Source organism: Capricornis sumatraensis, chromosome 9, assembly GCF_032405125.1.
Source record: "Capricornis sumatraensis isolate serow.1 chromosome 9, serow.2, whole genome shotgun sequence".
NCBI classification, from domain to species: Eukaryota; Metazoa; Chordata; class Mammalia; order Artiodactyla; family Bovidae; genus Capricornis; species Capricornis sumatraensis.
The window spans coordinates 68,869,352-68,892,417 of NC_091077.1; the positions used below are offsets into that span (position 1 = coordinate 68,869,352).

Genomic DNA, 23,066 nt, shown 5'->3' on the forward strand with positions numbered 1-23,066 from the left:
AAATGGGAATAAGGAGGAATACTATTTACTACCTCAAAGAGTAACATATCAAATGGTATACCATGGTACAGTGTCTAGCTAATATCCCTTATTAGAATTTTAAAATATTAAGTAATATTTTTATAAGAAAGAACTACCATTGAAAAAAGCACCTTACAATTAAGATATGAGATGGCAAAACATCTGGTTGTTAAAAAAGAATTTCTCATGCTTAAATGGATTTAAGAATTCAAAAACATTCTGAGGAATAAATACTTTGAGAATGTGACATACTGTAGTCGTGCTCATTTGACATAGAGAGCTCCAATTATTACATAAAAAATTATTGTAACAGATGCCTGTGAATTTGGTAATTCAAATCTTCCACTTAAAACTGAGTTTTTGCAATAATCAAAAAGTGAGAATTTGTTAACTGCTATGGGCAGAGACATTACTTTGCCAACAAAGGTCCGTCTAGTCAAGGCTATGGTTTCCAGTGGTGATGTATGGATGTGAGAGTTGGACTATGAAGAAACCTGAGCGCCGAAGAATTGATGCTTTTGAACTGTGGTGCTGGAGAAGACTCTTGAGAGTCTCTTGGACTGCAAGGAGATCCAACCAGTCCATTCTGAAGGAGATCAGATTTCTTTGGAAGGAATGATGCTAAAGCTGAAACTCCAGTACTTTGGCCACCTCATGCGAAGAGTTGACACATTGGAAAGGACTCTGATGCTGGGAGGGATTGGGGGCAGGAGGAGAAGGGGACGACGGAGGATGAGATGGTTGGATGGCATCACGGACTCGATGGACGTGAGTCTGAGTGAACTCCGGGAGTTGGTGGTGGACAGGGAGGCCTGGCGTGCTGCGATTCATGGGGTCGCAAAGAGTCGGACACGACTGAGCGACTGAACTGAAGTGATGGGCTTCCCGGATGGCTCAGATGGTGAAGAAGCTGCCTGTGATGCAGGAGACCCTAATTCGAAGGTTGGGTTGGGAAGATTCCCTGGAGAAGGGAATGGCTACCAACTCCAGTATTCCTGCCTTGGAGAAACAATTCCCATGACAGAGGGGCCTGGTGGACTATAGTCCATGGGGACACAAAGAATCAGACAGGACTGAACAACTAAACATGATGTGACAATGACATTAGCTATATCTATCCCACTTTTGTTATATGGTTTTTCAGTTATCAAAAAAGTTACATGTTTTAAGTAATGAAGTTTTGTTAATAACTGGCACTCAAATCTCTCACATATAAACTTCAAATTTATTACAAATACTTAAATTAATAAACAGTACTAGTTCAAATCTTAAAGGAACCATTATGTATAAATGATGTGCCAAATCACAAAACTAATCTGGCTTCTAGGTTTACATTCAGAATTCAGTTCTATTAAGGTAGAAAAGTGAAATTCTATTACTTTCTTTCAAATCTTAAAGAAAGCAACACTGGTTTGATAACACAAATACAAATTATTTCCCTAGCACTAAAATAAATCCATGGTCTCTACTGCCTCTTTAAAATTTAAGACTATTAATGAATGGACTTTTATAAAACCCAGTAATCATTCTATTGGCAATTTTATATATAAATATAAAGAGATAATTTTTTTCCTAATTTTTGCTAACAGTGGAACCAAAATAAAATCAAGGCAGCCAATGGCATGTCTGCAATTTAAGATGCCACAAAATAACAGATTTCAAAATGCTTTTGTTAATCTTACTGGTTGAAAAATGCATGCATTAGGGAGTTAATAGTGTCAATGCAGTGTGGGAATGAACAATAGCAATTAGGATTAAAATTCATCCAAGAATTTCATGACCAAGAAAGCACTTGAAATTGCACTGTTTAATTTGTTGAAGAACGAGATGAAAAGAGTTAATCTCTAGTCCATGTACATGAAATATTTTTACAAGAGCCTTCATAAATGCTGCAGCTTTCAGAACACTACTTTCCTTGTTCAAGTTACAAAAGCCCATGGGTCAAATGAGAAAGGTCTTGTTTCCCTAACCCTTCACAAGATCCTTAACTGAAGGCCTGTGTGTTTGAGCGCTGTGTGTTCAAGAGGAAGAGGTGGCAGAAAGCCAATAGCTTAAGAATCTCCTATTTCCTTGGTTGAAAAACAGTGGCAACTATGTAAAAGGACAACTTGCCATTAGAACACACTCACAATACAAAATGGCAACAATATGGAAAAATATGGCAACAATAGTAAGAAAAAGTAACAAAGTTAGAAAACTCCATGAAAAGTATCAGGTTCTATTTTGAAACCATTTTCCAATGAAACCATTGCTTTCCAGAAACTGAAACCACTCAGGATAAGATCTAATGGCATCAAGAACTCCAAAATGAAGTATTTTAAAGCTACACTTAATTCAGGAACAAATGTAAACTAAAACAAAACAACACTGTATAGTTTGGCCTTATTCCAGGTTATTTAAAAATAATTATTTCTAAAAAGGTAAAAATAGCATTTTGATCCTTCCCATCCATGTTTTCTATTGCCCCCAATCCACACCCTGCCCATAATTCTAGCGACCTTTTTAAGAAAGGAAAATAACTCCCTGCTTTCTCCCATAAATGAAAAGCTAAAAAAAAAAAAAAAAAAATCATGTCCAGATGTGAAAGGAAAACACAGCTAGCTTAATTCCTAAAACTTACCACTGACACAAATGTTTTAAGAATGGATAATTCAGACACTAGAGGGGGATCTCTCATCAGTTTTTTAAAACACAGAAAATTCAGACAAAGGTTGAGGATCCACTCCACAAACAAAATTACAGGAAATTACCAGGGAATGACCATGTGCTAAAGATTTTTACCTTAAAGCAATACAGAACTACTGCTTTTTATAAGGATAAAACCCACAATTGAAATCAAACCACTTACACACTTTCACATTTGCTCCTTATAACATCCCAGCAATAGGATACAAGACTGACTACCAGTCTCCAAGAGGAGTACTTAACTCTGAACAACCCAGCACTACACTCGAATCACTGGATTTTCAATTTCCAACTACTAACAGTTACATCCTCAAGTCCTCTACATACACTTCTATGGCTATATGAACAGTCAATATTCAATTAATGTCTAATATTCAGTTATTCAATTTGTAAACAATTAGTGTTTATTTTGGCCCTCCTCTTTATTCCCCATTTTCTCTGCTTATTTCACTGGTCACTACTGATAAAATACCACATTATTTTACTTGGTAATAATTTTGGTCCAGGGTTTAGAGGCAAAATTGGTTGAAAGTAAAAGCTAAAATGGAGTTTTGACCTACAGATGGTCAATGATTCTTCTAACGTCCTTAAAGAAGAATCAGTAAAATAACAGACAAGAAAAAACTTAGTCTTATGGAATTTTTTTCCTGCCAAAAATTCAAGAATATTCTTTGCTAAAACAAAACTACTAACCAGGAGAAAAGGTAAAGTATGGGTATAATCCAGTCCTAACTGCTAACAAAGGATAATGAAAATTGAAACTGATTTAGTAAAAAGTCTTTTTCCTAGCCTGCTTTTTAATTTTACATTTAAAAAATGAAATCAAATGGGTCCATATTTTTAATAGTTTCTACTTTTTGTTTCAAAGTTACTATAAAGACTATTCATTCTGAGTTCAGGAGAAAATATTTAGCAGTATTTTCTATTAGTTTTCAGTTTGTGTTTTTTCATACGAACATCCACACTTACATACATAAGAGAGTCAGAAAAACAGAGGCAGAGACAAGAGACAAACGAAGCATTCAAACTAATGGTTTTAAATAATGGTTTTTTTTTTTTCTTCGAACTATTTTCTTTTTCCCGTATTTTCCAAAATTTCCCCCATGAATATTATATTGTAACAAAGGGGAAAGTATTAAAATGCCATTAAGAATACAAATGAGTACTATTCATCATTAGCAACATTTTAACTATTAATAGGCAAATAAGCATCATGGTAGATCAAATGAGTATTATTTGTACTTCCAATGTCGGACTGAGCGATTGAACTGAACTGAACTCAACTGAATGTCTTATTATTATCAGAATAATAATTGCAGCAAACTAGTAACTACACATATGTATGTACACATCCTAAAATATGTATACCAAATGCTACCTGTGTAAAACCACAGCGATCAACTTAGGTACCAATATTGAAATTAACTTGCTTTAAAAAACACTGTATTAGAGAAGAATGATTCTAGATATTAAAATCTATATTTAAAAGTGACCTCTCAATGCCACAGATTTCAGAATATACTTTTATGATATAGGCAAAATTATCATGCTCCCTCTAAAATATTAATCTTTTTAAAACTTATTAAAAACAATAACATACTCTTAAAATAAACACTGATAAAAGACAGTTTTCTCAGGTAACAAGTTACATAAGCCAGGAAAATCTGTTCCTTTTTAAAAATGTTTCTAACCAAAATAGCAGGGAAATAATTTTAAAAATACTTGCTCTAAAAGCTAGTTAATGGACCATGTGACATTCATTTTTCATCAGGGGATGATGGTCTTCACCACATTGCCCTTATTTGCAAGCTGAACAATTACAGGTTCAATACTCATATTTTAAAACCAAGTTAGATGTTACTACAATCCTGTGAATGATATCAAATTTATGGTCAATAACCAAGAAGTCTAGTACTCCTAAATTCGACAAATACGTAACTTTCATTTTTATCAAAAAATCTTAATGTATAGAAATGGGGAGGGGAGGTGGGAAAATTGGTTCATCTACTTGGCTGGGTATTTGCTACCCATTTAAAAAAAAAAAAAAAAGCCCTTTCTGGATCTGAAAATGAAACACAAAGCAATGAATAATGTCCTAACACAAGTAATGGTTCAGTACAGAAATTAATGCTGCTAAAGCCGATATTATCGTGTTTGATTACACAGCATCTTAGTTATAAAATAGCTACAATGCTAAAACAAAGAAAAAAACTACAGTACTCCCTCCATAAGAAAACTAGCAAGTTAACTATTGAAAACTACCGAAGAAACAAAATAACAAACCCAATGCTTGCCACTTTCTCTTCAGCGCTGCCACTACTAGCAAAAGTCCCTCTACCAAAAAGTAATTTAAAAATTTGAGAGAGGAGGAAGGGAAAAATATTTAATAGCATCTCTTTGGTAGAGAAGTTTAAATAAAAACTTACACTCAGGATGAAAAGACTAGTAAATACCAATAGATATCCAAACTGTCAGGGTTTTGAATTCTAATTAAATGTAGCCCATTTCCTATTATGCCGTAATGCTGTAGAATCAGAGACTTAGTAATATCACCTAAGCTAAAAGTCTACTAGTTAATATAGTTTATATGTAAGATGATATCACAAGTTATGCTACAAAAAGAACTAAATGCTGAATTAGTATTTTAAAAAATATATTCTTGGTCATGGAAATTACATTTCCTTTGGTTTTACTAAAATTAAATACAAACCAGTTAAAAAGGAGGAAACCAATGTACTCCTCTCTTAAACATATTCTTAAAAGCAATGTAAAGAAAACATCAGTTTAAATAGGAAATAACTGAGACTGAAGACATCTAAAATCTGAGGCTCTGTTAACCATGCCCCTGCAGTAACAAGATTTCAGAAAAGAATAACCAAGCTACTTTTAAAAAATTACCTTATATCAATCTACTTCCACTTATAAATATGTACTGACAATATGCTCATGTGCATATTATTTATGACCACTTATTTACACAGTGGACTATGCTGATTATGTACCTTCTGTTTTCCTTTTCACTTTTCAAGAGAAGAACATTAAAATGCTAAAATATTTAACCTGCTACTTTTAAAAATAACCAACAAGAATAATAGGCACTGAAATATTATATCTCATTCTTTAGCTCTCACAGTCAAGAAACATTAAAACCAAATAAATATTAAATAGCAATTTACCAAGTTTTATTGAGGGAGGAAGGGAGTCCCATAATCATTTTTAAAGCTTCTAACTTTTAAAATAATTCTGGATACTTAAAGATCAAGTTATGAAGATCATACTATAGCCAGATACTGAATACATTTTAAAAATATGGCACAGGCAGAAAAACTAAGTCCAAAACTCAAGCAGTCTGCCTATATGACATTAAAACCACAGAAAATGTATTAATGTTCAAAAACACCATATTAATTATTCTCTCTCCACATAGTACTAGGTAATATAAAAGTTGTTGTTCAGTTGCTCAGTTGTGTTGCGAGCCCATGGACTGCAGCGTGCCAGGCTTCCTTGTCCTTCACTATCTCCCAGAGCTTGCTCAAACTCATGTCCATCAAGTCGGTGCTGCCATTCAACCATCTCATCCTCTGTCTTCCCCTTCTCCTCCCACCTTCAATCTTTCTTGGAATCAGGGTCTTTTCCAATTAGTCAGTTCTTTGCATTAGGTGGCCAAGTATTGGGGTTTTCAGCTTCAACATCAGTCCCTCCAATGAACATTCAGGATTGATTTCCTGTAGGACTTACTGGTTTGATCTTGCAGTCCAAGGGACTTGAGTCTTCTCAACACCACAGTTCAAAAGCATCAGTTCTTTGGTGCTCAGCCTTCTTTATGGCCCAACTCTCACATCCATATATGACTACTGGAAAAACCACAGCTTTGACTAGACGGACCTTTGTTGGCAAAGCAGTATCTCTGGCTTTTTAAAATGCTGTCTAGGTTTGTCATAGTTGTTTTTCCAAGGAGCAAGCATCTTTTAATTTCATGGCTACAGTCACCATCTGCAATGATTTTGGAGCCCAAGAAAATAAAGCTTCCATCGTTTCCCCATCTAATTGCCATTAAGTGATGGGGCCAGATGCCATCATCTTCGTTTTTTGAATACTGAGTTTTAATAAAAAAGTACCCCTGATATACTTTTAAAAATTGTAATTAAATTGTAAGAAAATTAAGGACTATATACTCTTTTTTAATCAAAAGCTATTATCACATCAATCCTACTACCAAATTCTTTGATGCATTCTGAGTGATGCTGGCCATCAATTTCAGTAACAGTTCAGACCAGTACTATTTTGAGGTTGGAAAACTGAACTATAGAATTTTAATCACCTGTGGTGTTTTCCTATTATTGAACACTGTTGATAGATACAGCTCAATATTCTTATAATCTTAACTCAAAATTTTACACTGCATTTGTACTATGTACAGATAAAGTAAAGTGGAAGGATAAATTCTACAAAACTATTTTCTATAGAAGTATTTTTCATTGCAGTGGCATGGTGGGGGGAGGGGGGAGGACAGGGAGTAGCATGAACAGAGAACAAATGAAGCACTACTTTAAGGTAGAAGAAGCTATAGAAATAAAACCCCTAACAGTGCTGAAAGATAAACTGAAGGACTCTGGGTATAAAAATGCAGACTCCTGACAACCTCCCAAATTCAATCAAGAATTAAGTATCCTCTGCATATTATACTTCCTCAATACAAGATAACCAATATTTAAATTAACCAAATTATATTTCTTAGGTAAGCAACTTTTGCATGGGAGAACATGTTCCATAAATTTCTTCTACTGATTCCATATAGATTTGATTGTGTCATCAATCCAAGGTACTACCAAACCCAATGCGTTCCTCTTTAAATATGTATAAAACTTCTATTTTCTATCTGTGAATTTTACAAGGCTCTGCCACATTCAATACCAATACTAAATCCAGGCTTTCTGTGAGTCGTTTTTCACAAAAAAGCTAAGGTGTTACCACAGCCAGAGAGCTGGAACACAACAAAGCTGAGCTGCAAGACGGATACCAGTGACTGACTTAGCTAAGTGACTAGTTTCCACACATGCAAGTCAGATTTGGATCATAACAAAATTAAACATTATTTCCTGTTGTTAACAAATCCTCTTTAAGAAGAGTTTAAAAACTCAAAACTCTGAAGAGAAAAATCTATCAAGACTCTACTGTACTTTAGAAAGAACGCTTACAACAGTAGGAAATGTAATGCAAAAAAAATTAATCTAAGAACTTTTATCAGTAACTGACACTAACCAATTTATAACGTACTATCTCTTTTAATCTCTAAAAACACCCATTACAGATTTTCAGTATTCCAAATGATATCTTTATGTAAAGATTACAAACTCAAAACCAGCACTCCAAAGCCACACAATTTCACAATGTGTGTTTAAAAAATAACTTAGTTCTTTGCTTTAGTAAATTTACCAAACATTCCATGAACATTTCCAGTATTGATTCAGTATCAGTTTGCATACGCCAAAACGAACCAGACCCACATCTAATATTTCTGATATTTCTGATTTTTTCATCATTTAAGTGTAAACTGGTCCTAACATGTAACTAGTAGAAATAATAAATCTTACGAATTTCCTCCCCCCACAAAAGAAAAACACAGAAAAATCATTATTCTATGGTTTATGCAGAATTCAAGGTCAGGAAAGGGCAAAGTCATTAAGGAAACCAACATTCCAAATTTAGTTTCAAATAGCAAACTTTGTACCAGACTAGAATGTATAAATAAATTGATCACTGGAAAGATAAAAACTTAACAGAAGCAGTAACTAAAATACCTCATTTTATATGAAAGATCATTAAATATTTATAGTCCAACATAAAGTCTTTTGGGAAACACATTAGAAACCACATATAATTTTATTTCAATGCCTCAAAAAAAATATAGGAATTGATCCAAAAAAAACCCCAAAACCTTAAATTGGGATGGTAGTTGGATTTCTGCCCCTCAGAGTCTGTCATTTAATTCTTTTTTCCAAAAGGTACCACCCCTTGATCACTACTAGTGTGACAAACTGGCAACTTTTCAAGGAAGTAGTTTAGTAATTTATGTAACAGATGTGCAAAGGAAAACTATATGGATCAGATAAGTCAAGAAAAACATCCTGATGTCCACAACTAAATTATGACCTGTAGGAGGAAGAAACTATAAAACTATTTCCCTTCCTGTACAACTTCAGAGGTTAGCAATACCAAATTAAATAATCCATTTGATGGCAGCCCATATTCAGACATTAAAACGGGCTCGGGCTTGACTCTGACTCTAGGAACTGGTCCAAAACACAAGGCCACACTAGAGGAAAATATTGTACAACCACTAATTTTCACAATCTGCTTCATCTCTTACGGCTGTTTTGTAGAAAACATATATAGTAACTGACCAACAATTTATTAGAAACGAATAGGGCCCATATCTTATCTCTGATCCCTGGACAAATCAACCACTTATGTGTCTCAGCTACCTAATCTGAAAGGTAGTTCCCTTGTATTACTGAGATTAAATTGAACAGCATGTAAAGCATTTAGCACACATGGTTATTTTTCTGCCAACATTTATCATTTTTAGTTTGAAGATACTCTTTATATGGCCCCTTAGAATATACTGGCATTAATACTTATTACTTACCTATGCTATTCATTGTTGTGGAACTTTATAGTCAAGGTAACTGGCAGCCTATTTGACCCACAGTATGCATGCTGAAATGAAGAGTTCAAAGATATAACTACACTTCAAGGCAGGATGACTAGTATTTTAAAATGGCCAAAGATCTGGAAATGAGTTTCTCTAAGGGACAGGACAAGTATCAATACAAGCCATTTTACAAACAGAGTTTGTATTTTGAAGTTCACTCTCTTTAATCTCAGTACCACCAACCATGTTCTAGGGTTTTATTTTACATTAAGCAGCAATTTCTCCTGTAGTGGTAATCTGATAATGTCTTTAACATTTTTTTGGATTTACCAAACTAACTCATCTGTATCAGCTACTCGAGACAGACATCCCAAAAGCAAATTATGTGAAAAACAAAACATGTTTAGGCTATTATAAAAAGAAACTTTCTCAGCATGAAGTTTATATCTACAATTTAGATACTGGAAGTTGGAGAATTTTAAGCTTTCAAAATGCCAAAAATAAGGTCCATGTAACTGATTCCATGAAGTGTCTACCTGAACAAAGGATGTTAGAAAAGCCACGACAACCAGTTTCTCCAATCGGTTTCCTGTGTAACAGCGCAAATTATTATCCTAGGAAGTGTCTGAATATTCACAGGTCTTATATGGAAGCCCTTCTCTCTAGCACAAGTGCTGCTAACATGAACTGGACAGCAGATGATAGGATCAGAGAAAAGCTTTCCCAACGTAGGCTAGTCCCATGATGCTACAAGTTATTATTTTCAGAGAGGCACTCTGGCAGCAGTAAGATTTGAGGAGGGTGGCAAAATGGAAGACTTTTATTGTGTGTGGTTCAGAAAAGCAGAATGAGAAGCTGCTCCCAAAATGTTGCAGCAGTGTGCTTGGAACAACATAGCAACAGAACAGGCAGAGGCAGCCACCAGCAGGAAATTCTTCCCTTCATAGCCATAAGAAGCTCTCACAATACAAAATTGTATGAACACTACTACCAACTATATAAAAACAACTTTGTGCATGTGGACAAAGCCTAAAGTTAAAAAGCCCATAAAAAGTGTTGGGGTGGAGGCACACATTTAAAATTTCATTTATACACTGAAACAAAAACTAATTTGGGGGAGGGGGGGAAGAAAAATAGTACTTCTAGATACAACTTCTTTACACTTGCTAAGTGCCCGCCGGCTAGGCTGATTTAATTCTGCCGAGGATCGGCTTCCACTCCCCTGACTCAGCAGCCTGTGTGTTGTATCAATGCCCGGTGTGCACAGATAAAAGCTTTCTGAAAAGACAGCTATGGATAGAAGGCCAGAAGATAGAAGTATCAAGTTACTCTCAGCCCCTTGGCTCCGAAGGACACTGCTGCCTCAAAAGGAGCCTGTTCCCAAGGAATGAATGCAAGCCCCAACCCAAAACCATTTTCTATTTCCAGATGACCTTTTTTTTCCTTTAACACATATCTCTGTAACTGTTAAGATTTTCAGTTTTTATTTTCTTCTGAAACAGTACTCTAGTGTTTTGCGAAAAATACTCTGGGAGACATTAATAGGTGTTATGTGAGAAACGTGTTCCATGGTCAGGTTTAGGAAATGTTACATAAAACAAAGGCAACTTTATTACTGCAACACTTCTTGGAGACTTTACTATTCTCGCGTGCATTATGAGTCTCCAAGAGGGGACTATATTAAATATTTCTAAAACTTTGGGGACAACATACCTTTTCCCTGGAGCATATCGTAAGTGTCCCAAGAAACCCATTTCAATGTATTTTTAAAAAATGGCCCTTTTCCCCCAAACTTCTAAAAATATTGTCAGCTGATACCTTTTATTTTACCATTGTTTTTACTTTCTATTATTTCTTATCGTTAACCTCATGAATAGCTTTTCCTTTAACCTTTTATGTTTTTAAACTGCTGGTTGGCTTTCAGCCTTTTGTCTTGCTTTACTTCTTACCTAGTTTTATCATACTTAAAAAAAAACAAAAAACCTTGATTGATCTTTACTGTTAATGTTAGTTTTCTTTTTCTTTTTTTAATATGGTCACGTCACTCAGCTTGAGGGATCTTAGTTCTCCGACCAGGGATCAAACCGTGGCCCCAGCAGTGAAAACCCCAAGTGCTAATCACTAGACCGCCAGGGAATTCCCTCAATACTATTTTAAGTCTCATCTGTTTTACTCTTTTTGAACCCTTTCTGCATTGGGTTTTTTAATGTTTAAAACTTTATTCCAACCTCTCCAAAGTTTTCACTTTATTTTAGCTTCAACTTTTAATTTCTTAATTTTCATTTAATAACCATGTTAAATCTTATTTAAATATCTTTATTAGTTAAATAAAGTTAAATATATTTATTTCCTGCATATTTTACTTATTTTATGATATTTTATGACACACAGCTAAACAAAGAGCAAGAACACAGAAAAACAAAGAAACACAGCAAAGAGCTCAGGAAGAGATGGATGACCTCTCCCCACAGGCCTTACTCTCACACTAGTAGCTGCTTTTCTGGGCTCCCTCATGCAGACCTAACATTTTTCACAAGGATCAATACCCATATGAGATACCCCAATAGTCCCAAAGTGGAAAACATGACTATTCTTACAAATTAGAGCTGGTTTTTAACAAGAAAACGTCTCTATGTATTTTAAGAGGTAGCAACACGGAAGCAGCTTCACCATTTTTCACCCTGATACATGATCTCAGAGCACATGATAAAAGCTGGGCAGGCTGGGTGCAGTTGTTGGGATGTTTGGAGTTATCTTTGGGAGTCTCTTCCCACCGTGCCTACTTCTTATTAATTTCCAAAACCTGTTCATTCTGCATTTAAAATATAGGTACTCACCTCCAGCCTAGTCCTACAAAAGCACTTAACACTCTCTCCAATTCAGGTGTATTATCCTTTCATTCATCTTCCAAAGCAAAACAGATTTGTCTTCCTAGTGTTTAGTGTTGGTCATGTTAGCTAACCACAAACTCAATAAATCCATCTTCCCCTGAAACATCTTCCTCCTCCTGTGCAGTGGACAGTACCATCCAGGGTTACAGTTTGAACATCACTATTGATTACTTCTCTCCCCTCTTCTAGCCAGCATCCAATCCATTCCCAGGCCTTTTCAACTCCGTTTTCGAGGTATCTCTCAAATATCTCCATCTGCTTCTCCCACATGCACCCCCACTACCTTAGTCCAGGGTGACCACCATTACTCACAGGGACTATTGCCAACAACCACGTAACTAGTCTGCTTCCCATCCATCTCCCAACAGGCTAGAGCCAACATGAACTCCTGCCGAAATAAAAATCCTATCTATTTGACCTCCCATTTTAAATCCAGCAAAGATTTCCTTATTACCTTCAAGATGAAGTCCTCAATCCTTCATATGAGATATCAATTTATTTTTTCAGTCCCACCACTGCCATTCTCTCCAGGTCTTTGCACATACTTTCTTTTGGTTTTTAAATCCTCTGCCCATCCATCCCATCCCCCCACCTAATTCCCACCTTATTAGATTTTAGCTTAAATGTTACTTCTTCCAAGAAATCTTCTTTCAACTTTGGGGAACTGCCTATATGCTCTACATAGCAAAGAACAGTATATGCTTTCTATTACCTTGAACTAAAACTAAAACTGGGGCACTATATAATGGGCATGTTTGTTTCCTTGCTTGTCTCACCTTCTAGACTGAAAACATCCAGAGGACACAAATTTGTCTTTCTCACTTAAGAACCTCAGTACCTGGAAGAGGTTTAGTGACAGCAGATGTTGAGTAAATATTTATTAAGTAACTGAACAAAAGGATTATAATTCTTAAATGTTTTCTTTCCTCTGACTAAAAAAGTCCTAACTGACTTTTGATAGTAGTCCTCAACCAATCTCTCCAGCCTTTTCTCCCACTACTTGTTTCATTTACTTTATGAGATAATCATAGTGTATTACTAGTTGAAATTTAAGCATGCTTCCCTGGTGGCTCAATGGTAAAGAAGCCACCTGCAATGCAGGAGACACGGGTTTGATTCCTGGGTCAGGCAGATCCCATGGAGAAGGGAATGGTAACTCACTCCAGTATTCTTGCTTAGATAATTCCAGGGACAAGAGGAGCCTGTGGGCTACAGTGCATGGGGTTGCAAAGAGTCAGACGCAACTAAACAACTAACACTTCACTTTACTTTCTTACCTGACTGTTTACTCCTGGAATCCCCACCTCTTCTTTCAGTTAAAATCAACCCTAATTTTAAACAAAGATGCAAAAATGAAGTCTTCCTGACTCTTTCCAACCCATAATCTTCCTTTCCTATGAAGAAATAAGCATTACATTTATAACTCTTATGAATTATATTCTGCCTTGTACAATGGTTATAACTGAGTTTAATTTCCTTAATATGTTTAAAAAGCAAATAGAGTTGACTATTTGAGGACTCTGTTAGTCTATTTCCTCACCAAAATATATTTTTAACACCAAAATCAATATTCATAGCACTTTCATGGTCATTTGTGAACAGTGTGCAGCAAAACTCTGAGTTAACTGTCTTACAGTCCCAGATGAGGTCAAAAAGGTGTGGCTCTCATTTCAGTTCTCATACTGTAAACAAATGTCCTTTCTCTGGCTTACTCTGTCATATTTTTTTACATCTTTATGATTTCTCTTGATTTTGTTGTTTAACATGGCCCCCAAACTGGGTGCTGAAGTGCTGTCTAGTGTTTTCCAAGAGGTTATGATGTGTATTATAGAAAAAATATCTTCATATAAGACATGTAATATAGTTGGCCTTGGGTTCAATGTTAATGAATCAACAATATATGTAATAAAGAAGGCATCTTTAAACAAAAATACACATAAAACAAGGTTACATACTAACTGGTTGATGAAAATGTTGTGATCAGAGGCACACAGGAACCTAATCCTGTATTTCCTCTAAGAACAAAGATTCAGTATTTGCAGTAACTTTTAAAAACATAACTACCTCAATTAATCAGTACTGACTGTACTATGTATTATGCATTTTTGTTTCCCTCTCAGTACCCAACAATGGATGTCTCACATAAAATGGGTTATTTAATAAATGACCAGTGAATACATAAATGAAATCTATGATCTCTTGGTAACAGATAGTAACAGAGAGGGGGGATGGAAGATAAGGACTTTGAGATTAAGATATGAATAGAGAGGACTAAAATAAACAGCCGCTGACCAACATATACACAAACAGAATGACATGAGAAGTAATACCCTCAAAATTTCTTTTTAAAGAGCTGTCACAGATGTTTCAATCCCAGGCTTTTTGGAGGCACAGTCTGAAAGATTTGTTAAATTATTTTAAGCCCTAAAATTAGCTTATTGACCCCCAGTAAAGACTTTAAACGGTAAGATACCTTGGCCTAAGACTTCTGTGTCCCATATAAATATATGAAAAGCTAAATATGAAATTTAAGGCTAAAAAATTTTGTTAAATCTCTTACTCATGCTCAGTATCAACTATGAATTTGAAAGCATCATGGATTTCACTTCTCCAGATGCTGGAATTCTAATATACAAGGCTCCTTTCACATGGCATCTTGTTAATTGAAACTCCTACATATTGGACCAGGCTCTCACTTTGCACAATCTATTACCACAGAAGAACAAAGCAAAGCATATACTGTATAACAGTAATTCTCATGTATTCTTTCCAAAGTAACACAAATAGGAGGCAAACACACACATTTTATTGCCCACTTTACATCCTATTCCATAACCGTTATGCTATAATTATGATTTTAACCAGTGCCCCTTTCTACTCATGTCCCCACCTCAACCTCCAATCCATTATTCAACTCAGCACCAACAGTAAGGTACATATATGGGATCACTTCACTCCTTTGCTTATCAAAATTCCACTGTTTAACATACTTGAAATAAATCCAAACTCCATGCAATAACCTACAAATCCCTGAGCCTACCACTCTTCTTCCACACGCTCCTGCCATACTGTTCTCTAATATTCTCACCAGCTCCTTCCTTATTTGCTCACTCCATGAGTGAAACACTCCAAGGATAAAACATTCTTCCTTTATTCTATGTGCTATAAATTCTTTACAAATACCACATCCGCAAAAGACCTACTGCTGCTGCTAAGTTGCTTCAGTCGTGTCCAACTGTGTGTGACCCCCAGAGACAGCAGCCCACCAGGCTCCTCCGTCCCTGGGATTCTCCAGGCAAGAACACTGGAGTGGGTTGCCATTTCCTTCTGCAACGCACACATGCATGTTAAATCGCTTCAGTCGTGTCCAACTCTATGTAACCCTATGGACAGCAGCCCACCAGGCTCCTCTGTCCACAAGATTCTCTAGGCAAGAATACTGGAGTGGGTTGCCATGTCCTTCTCCAAAAAGGCCTACTATCACCACCCTAAATGAAAGAGCCCCATTCACCACTCTCTACTTCAGTCCCTTTTCTTCATAACACTTGAAAAATGTAATTAATTTGCTTACTTTTTAGTTATCTCTCCCCACCAAAACTTGCTTACAACTGTACTTTAAGTATCTGAAAGAGTTCCAAATGCTCAGTGAACAGTCATTTAAGTGAATGCATGCATGACACACGCTAAGTCACTTCAGTCGTGTCTGACTCTGTGCAACCCTACTGACTGTAGCCCACCAGGCTCCTCTGTCCATGGGATTCTCCAGGCAAGAATACTGGAGCGGGTTGCCATACCCTCCTCCAAGGGATCTTCCCCACTTAGGGATTGAACCTGCATCTCGTAAGTCTCCTGCATTGGCAGGCAGGTTCTTCACCACTAGCGGTGCCTGGGAAGCCCTTGTAGGTGAATAAGCCAGGATATCCTGCAGCTTCCCTGCAACCTTTAGTGTACTTCATTCTCCTTGTCATATGAGTAATCTGACATGAGAAGCAGACCTATAATTTGAGTTTTCTTTATTAACAGATTATCTAAGTATTCGGTTCGGTTCAGTTCAGTCGCTCAGTCATGTCCGACTCTTTGCAACCCCATGAATCGCAGCACGCCAGGCCTCCCTGTCCATCACCGTCTCCCAGAGTTCACTCAGACTCACGTCCATCAAGTCAGTGATGCCATCCAGCCATCTCATCCTCTGTCGTCGCCTTCTCCTCCTGCCCCCAATCCCTCCCAGCATCAGAGTCTTTTCCAATGAGTCAACTCTTCACATGAGGTGGCCAAAGTACTGGAGCTTCAGCTTTAGCATCAGTCCTTCCAAAGAAATCCCAGGGTTGATCTCCCTCAGAATGGACTGGTTGGATCTCCTTGCAGTCCAAGGGACTCTCAAGAGTCTTCTCCAACACCACAGTTCAAAAGCATCAATTCTTCGGTGCTCAGCTTTCTTCACAGTCCAACTCTCACATCCATACATGACCACAGGAAAAACCATAGCCTTGACTAGACGGACCTTAGTTGGCAAAGTAACGTCTCTGCTTTTGAATATACTATCTAGATTGGTCATAACTTTTCTTCCAAGGAGTAAGCGTCTCAATTTCATGGCTGCAGTCACCATCTGCAGTGATTTTGGAGCCCCAAAAAATAAAGTAGGACACTGTTTCTACTGTTTCCCCATGTATTTCCCATGAAGTGATGGGACCGGATGCCATGATCTTCGTTTTGTGAATGCTGAGCTTTAAGCCAACTTTTTCGCCCCCCTCTTTCACTTTCATCAAGAGGCTTTTTAGTTCCTCTTCACTTTCTGCCATAAGGGTGGCGTCATCTGCATATCTGAGGTTATTGAGATTTCTCCCGGCAATCTTGATTCCAGCTTGTGTTTCTTCCAGTCCAGCGTTTCTCATGAAGTACTCTGCATATAATTTAAATAAGCAGGGTGACAATATACAGCCTTGATGTACTTCTTTTCCTATTTGGAACCAGTCTGTTGTTCCATGTCCGGTTCTAACTGTTGCTTCCTGACCTGCATACAGATTTCTCAAGAGGCAGGTTAGGTGGTCTGGTATTCCCATCTCTTTCAGAATTTTCCACAGTTTATTGTGATTCACACAGTCAAAGGCTTTGGCATAGTCAATAAAGCAGAAGTAGATGTTTTTCTGGAACTCTCTAGCTTTTTTGATGATCCAGCAGATGTTGGCAATTTGATCTCTCGTTCCTCTGCCTTTTCTAAAACCAGCTTGAACATCAGGGAGTTCAAGGTTCACGTATTGCTGAAGCCTGGCTTGGAGAATTTTGAGCATTACTTTACTAGCATGTGAGATGAGTGCCATTGTGCGGTAGTTTGAGCATTCTTTGGAATTGCCTTTTTTTGGAATTGGAATGAAAACTGACCTTTTCCAGTCCTGTGGCCACTGCTGAGTTTTCCAAATTTGCTGGCATATTGAGTGCAGCACTTTCACAGCATCATCTTTCAGGATTTGAAACAACTCCACTGGAATTCCATCACCTCCACTAGCTTTGTTCATAGTGATGCTTTCTAAGGCCCCCTTGACTTCACATTCCAAGATGTCTGGCTCTAGATGAGTGATCACACCATCATGATTATCTGGGTCATGACAATCTTTTTTGTACAGTTCTTCTGTGTATTCCTGCCACCTCTTCTTAATATCTTCTGCTTCTGTTAGGTCCATACCATTTCTGTCCTTTATCAAGCCCATCTTTGCAGGAAATGTTCCCTTGGTATCTCTAATTTTCTTGAGGAGATCGCTAGCCTTTCCCATTCTGTTGTTTTCCTCTATTTCTTCACATTGATAGCTGAAGAAAGCTCTCTTATCTCTTCTTGCTGTTCTTTGGAACTCTGCATTCAGATGCTTATATCTTTCCTTTTCTCCTTTGCTTTTCGCCTCTCTTCTTTTCACAGCTATAAGTATTAAGAATATATAACTCATTCATGAAAAGATTATCACCATTTATTCTAAAAAACTCATCTTAAAAATGTTATCATTCTAGGATTGTTTCTCTTGTGTTGCCAGAATGCCTCTGTATCTCTGCCCCCTTGTCCCCTCTGGCTATGTCTTTCTGAAAATAAAATGATGGATCTTCAGCAAAAAAAAAAAGAACCTTATCAGTCTAAAAGGAATGTTAATTAAATATTGTTATTGTTTTCCGCTTATTCCTTATATATCTCAACACAGCCAAAGGCAGATTACCTATGTTAAATTCCAACACCAGGGCTATATCTCCAGCAAATTTCTCAAGTTCTTTTAACTCTTAATGTTCATATTACTTGTATTTGTTTTAATTATTTAATATTATATAATCTTGCTGCTTTTTACATTTATACATATATAGTTAATTTGTTAATTATTCAGAAAATGAGATTCTCAACATATGGACCAGTTCTTTCCAATTTAGGTCAAAAGGATTTCATATTCCAAATGAGTTATCTATTTGGTTTGGAGTAAAGTAGGCATTATATCTACACTTAAGATAGATATCCTAAGATTATCTACAGAAAATTATTCTTCAATACTTATTTCCACAAATGTCACAAACAAGTATTTTATATTTGCTTGCTAAATAAAGCGCCAACATTCAGCACTCTAATTAGAACAGTACTGCCATAATTAAGTGAGACTTAAATTACTCAGTAATCAGCTGCTAGTATAAACAATTCAAAAGCCAAACAGGAATTTAGTATGTGAATTACAGGTTGTAACATGAAATACCATTAGGAAAAGTACATTCTAGAGGGCATTTTATTGACATAATCACATTATCTACAATATATATACTTGTACAGAAAATGCTTTGCTATTTGTCTTTCATACTTAAGTGATTTACAGAAAGTAAATTACATTGTTGGGGAGAGAATGGCAATGTAGCACCCTTCACAAATCTTAATTATCTTAAGGTTTAAAAATATGAAACAAAAATGTAAAACCTTAATTATTCAAAAGAAAAATACCACCACTGTACTTCCAAAGAGGTCTTTATCCCATGTGCCAACTCTTTTACTGTAGGTGTTCCTACACATAGGAAATTCTAGCAACATCTTAACTGTGACAGAAGAATCTCTCTAGTCCACCATACATTTCCTTTAAAAATGTGTCCCACTACTAAATACAACCAAAACCAGGGATCCTTGCAGAAATTGCCAACTCCAGGGCTGAAGTAGTGAAAATACAGGATAAGCTTGAAACAGCTTGTGCCAGAATGTTAGAAAGTGCTCAGAAAAATAAAACAGCATGACAAATATAATCATTCCTCCATTAAAGCCTTAAAGAGTTTTAATAGAGTGAACATTTTATGTTATGCTTTTAGATACAGAATGCATCAACTTTAATGTAAAGGAAGTTTATAGTTATAACATGATATTTAGGCTCACCTGGTTTTTTATAATTAATGTCATTTTATAATTAAATTACAGTAAAAAGGAATAACTAGTAATATTATATATGCAAATCTTATTTTTTTGGTACATCAACCATCACACCCCTTGTCTCAAATCAGGTTAACATGTCAAGCAATCTTATTCATATGAGTAAAAAATCCTAAAGGTTAAACATTTCAAGCAACTAATAGGCCAGTCAACCTCAATGACTCTATAGGATTATTCTAGTTACAAAGTGTTCATGAAAAATAGTAATCTATTATTATTTTTAATGACAAAAGTTAATAAAAGCTAGTAAAATGTTACATTTAGATACAACAGTAATATTCTATTTATGACTTTGAATAACTAGAGCACAGATTCCCACTTGCCAGAATAACTTTTAGTGAAATATTCAGCATAAAACATTTGTTTGAAAATTGTTCTGGAAATACCAGTCATTATAAACTCAACTATATATGTTATGACACACATTATCAATGCAAGCACAAGTTTCTAAAATGCCATTTCTAATAAATTTTGAAAGCATATGCTCCTGAGGTCCATATTTTTTTTTAAGTACAGGAATATTATTCCTATTCAAAAACCAGAAACAGTCCTATTCTGTACTTAAAGCAGCTTCAGACTTGCATTGTTTTGTGTATAAGTTTACTTGTGAAACTATCTTTCCTATGGCTGACAACTGCTTAAGGTCACTTAAATAGGTTATTTAGTAAATCAATTTCTTCTCAAAAAAGAAAGGACAGTGTGATGTTTATCTTTATCAAGAGATGTGTATGTTAAACTGGTCCCAGAAACAAATCAAACATCCCAGGGTATTAAAAAATGGATATAGCGTAAGAATTATTAGCATTATACATCCCAATTCTAGTTTTTACAGGTACAATAAAATAGCTACTAAAATTAATAGTAAAGATTTTGTTAAAGGGGTTTATAGTTTATTAAAAAGTTTTGCCAACTTTTAAATTCCTACTCTTTGGAACTAATCTAAGGAGTGAGTTTTTGTTCACCTTTATCTTAATTTTAGGTTACAGCTTTTTAAGGTTACCTTATGACTAAACAAGACCAAAGAACCAGAATTTATTGATAACACAATGGTAAACCTTTTTATAATGTATTATTTCATTTAATTCTAACAGTCCTAGAAGGTAGTAGATCTTATCCCCATTCTATAAAGAAATGTACAAAGTCTCTTGACTTATGTCTTCCCTCAAATTACTCCTTCCACCCCTCATTTAAAAACAAAATTAAAACTCAAAGAAGCTAGCTCAGCTTGGGCATACTCATAACAAATCATCTTTTAAAATATGTGGCAACCTATTTAAAATATCCTATTAACATAATTTTATTAACTGTATTGGGTTTCCCTGGTGATTCAGTGGTAAAGAATCCACCTGCCAGTGCAGAGGATGCAGGTTCAATCCCTTCTTCAGATCCCCTGGAGAAGAAAATGGCAACCCACTCCAGTATTCTTGCCTGGGAAATCCCATGGACGAAGGAGCCTGGTGGGTTACATACAGTCCATGGGGTCACAAAAGAGTCAAGACACGACTTAGTGACTAAACAACAACAATTATTAACTGTATTATCAGACTCCTTCAGGAAAATAATGTAAAAGAAAGTACCAAAATTAGTTAAACTTTAAGGAAAAGCATAAAACCCTTCTAAGAGGAGAAAATGATGAAAGATCCTACACTGGGACAATATATGAAAATTACACCTTTGTAGACACAAATGCTTGACACTGTACAGTCTGGCCACATCACTTATAGGTATTTCCACTTCTATGTGATTAAGTTCAGATGTACTCCCAAATATTAAACACTAACTAAAAGAATATAAAAAATCCTATCAATAGAATAATGAGAAATCCTGCACCTCAGCAGTGATAGTTTGAGTTTATAGAACTACCCGTAAGTGAACTCTAATACTTGTTATTTTTAAATTTTAAGTGTTACTTAAAATTTTTAAATTAAGTCAGCAATATTTTCTCCCACTTTCATCCATGATTAAACTTAGATTTACTCAAATGACATTTGAATCCCAAAAACTAGACTCAACTTTTCTGACATTAAAGAAACTGTTCCCAGAACGTTACTACTAAAATTCTGAAACCTATATAATTTATCTCCCCTCAAAGTCTCAAACAAACACACACCATCAAACACCAGTACTTTATTTAATCTGGATTATCTGGGGATAGAAGGGGAACTTCCTTTTGAAACAGAACAGCTTCTGAAACAGTATCACTGATGTCATCCTCTGCTTGGAACCATTCAGCAGTAGGTTCTTATTAGCGACCACATCATTTGACCTGTGTTTCAGATGTTTCATTCCATGTTTAATACCTTTTTCGGCCTTATTGTCCTTTCGGCAGATACGCATTTTTGAAATCCCAGGATTTATCTATTTCATTAAGCTTTTGCTCAGTCTTAATTGTTCTTTCCATTCCCTGAATTTCTACAGTATTTATCTATACCACAAATTTGGCTATCATAGCATCTTATATTATTCTGTCTTTTTCATGTGCATCCACTTAACAGAACCATAAGCTGCCCTGGAACCGTAAGGTCTGTCACTCAGTTTACAGTGCTATCCAGTGCTATCCACTTCACTCACTGAAGGATCCCTATAAGATTAGTAAGAATACCAGCAATGTACTTTCAGCTATTGTATACCATTTAGATGTTTACAACCTATGCCATCCTCCTTGGATAGACACATACTGAACTAAGGAAAATTATTTTCAAATTACCCAATTTAAGCTGAGTAAAGTTGGGAAACTCTGGACATATATCAGGGATTAATACAACACAGCACTACAGGCACAGCTAACTGACATAATATAAAGATCAAAGAATTGAGGGAAGTTTATTAAAGCTGTGGAAGCTGATTACAGGGTAATTTTGAACCTATGATACAGCTTATGACTGTCATGAACTTTTTTTTAGGATTAATTATAATAAGTAAGTTCATTATAATAGCTAAGATTTCCTTTTCCACTGACAAAACAACTGTTTGCTTCTCGACCATTGAAGGGCATCCTACTTATAGACAATATTCAGAGTCTAGAAAAATTTTCTTTTATGATCAGTACCCATAGGGAAAAAAAGAATAAAATGCTTATTGAATTTGATTCAGAAGCATATAAACTTCTTCCAAGTAATTTTTAACTGCTTTAAGTAAAACCAGTAATTCACCTTTATTACAGTAATGTCTTGTACAAGTTAGCAAAAACTGTGAAATATACGTTCTAAAAGCTCACACTAGATTTAAATCTAGACTCTATTTTCTAGATGTGTTATTTCAGGCAAGTTTCTGGACTTATCTGTGGCCAATTTTCTCAACCACAAACTAATACTAATAATAATGCTGTCACTATTGTTACTGGCACATGGCAAATACTCAATAATGATTTATTAGAAGTATCTGG

The 23,066-nt window shown here is 35.7% G+C and overlaps 1 protein-coding gene across 2 annotated transcripts in view; it reads right to left on the minus strand.

The window, feature by feature from the left end:
- CLINT1 (clathrin interactor 1) overlaps positions 1 to 23,066 on the minus strand; it is a 59,421-nt gene that overhangs the window by 27,484 nt on the left and 8,871 nt on the right. The gene's annotated exons all lie outside the window — the stretch shown is intronic.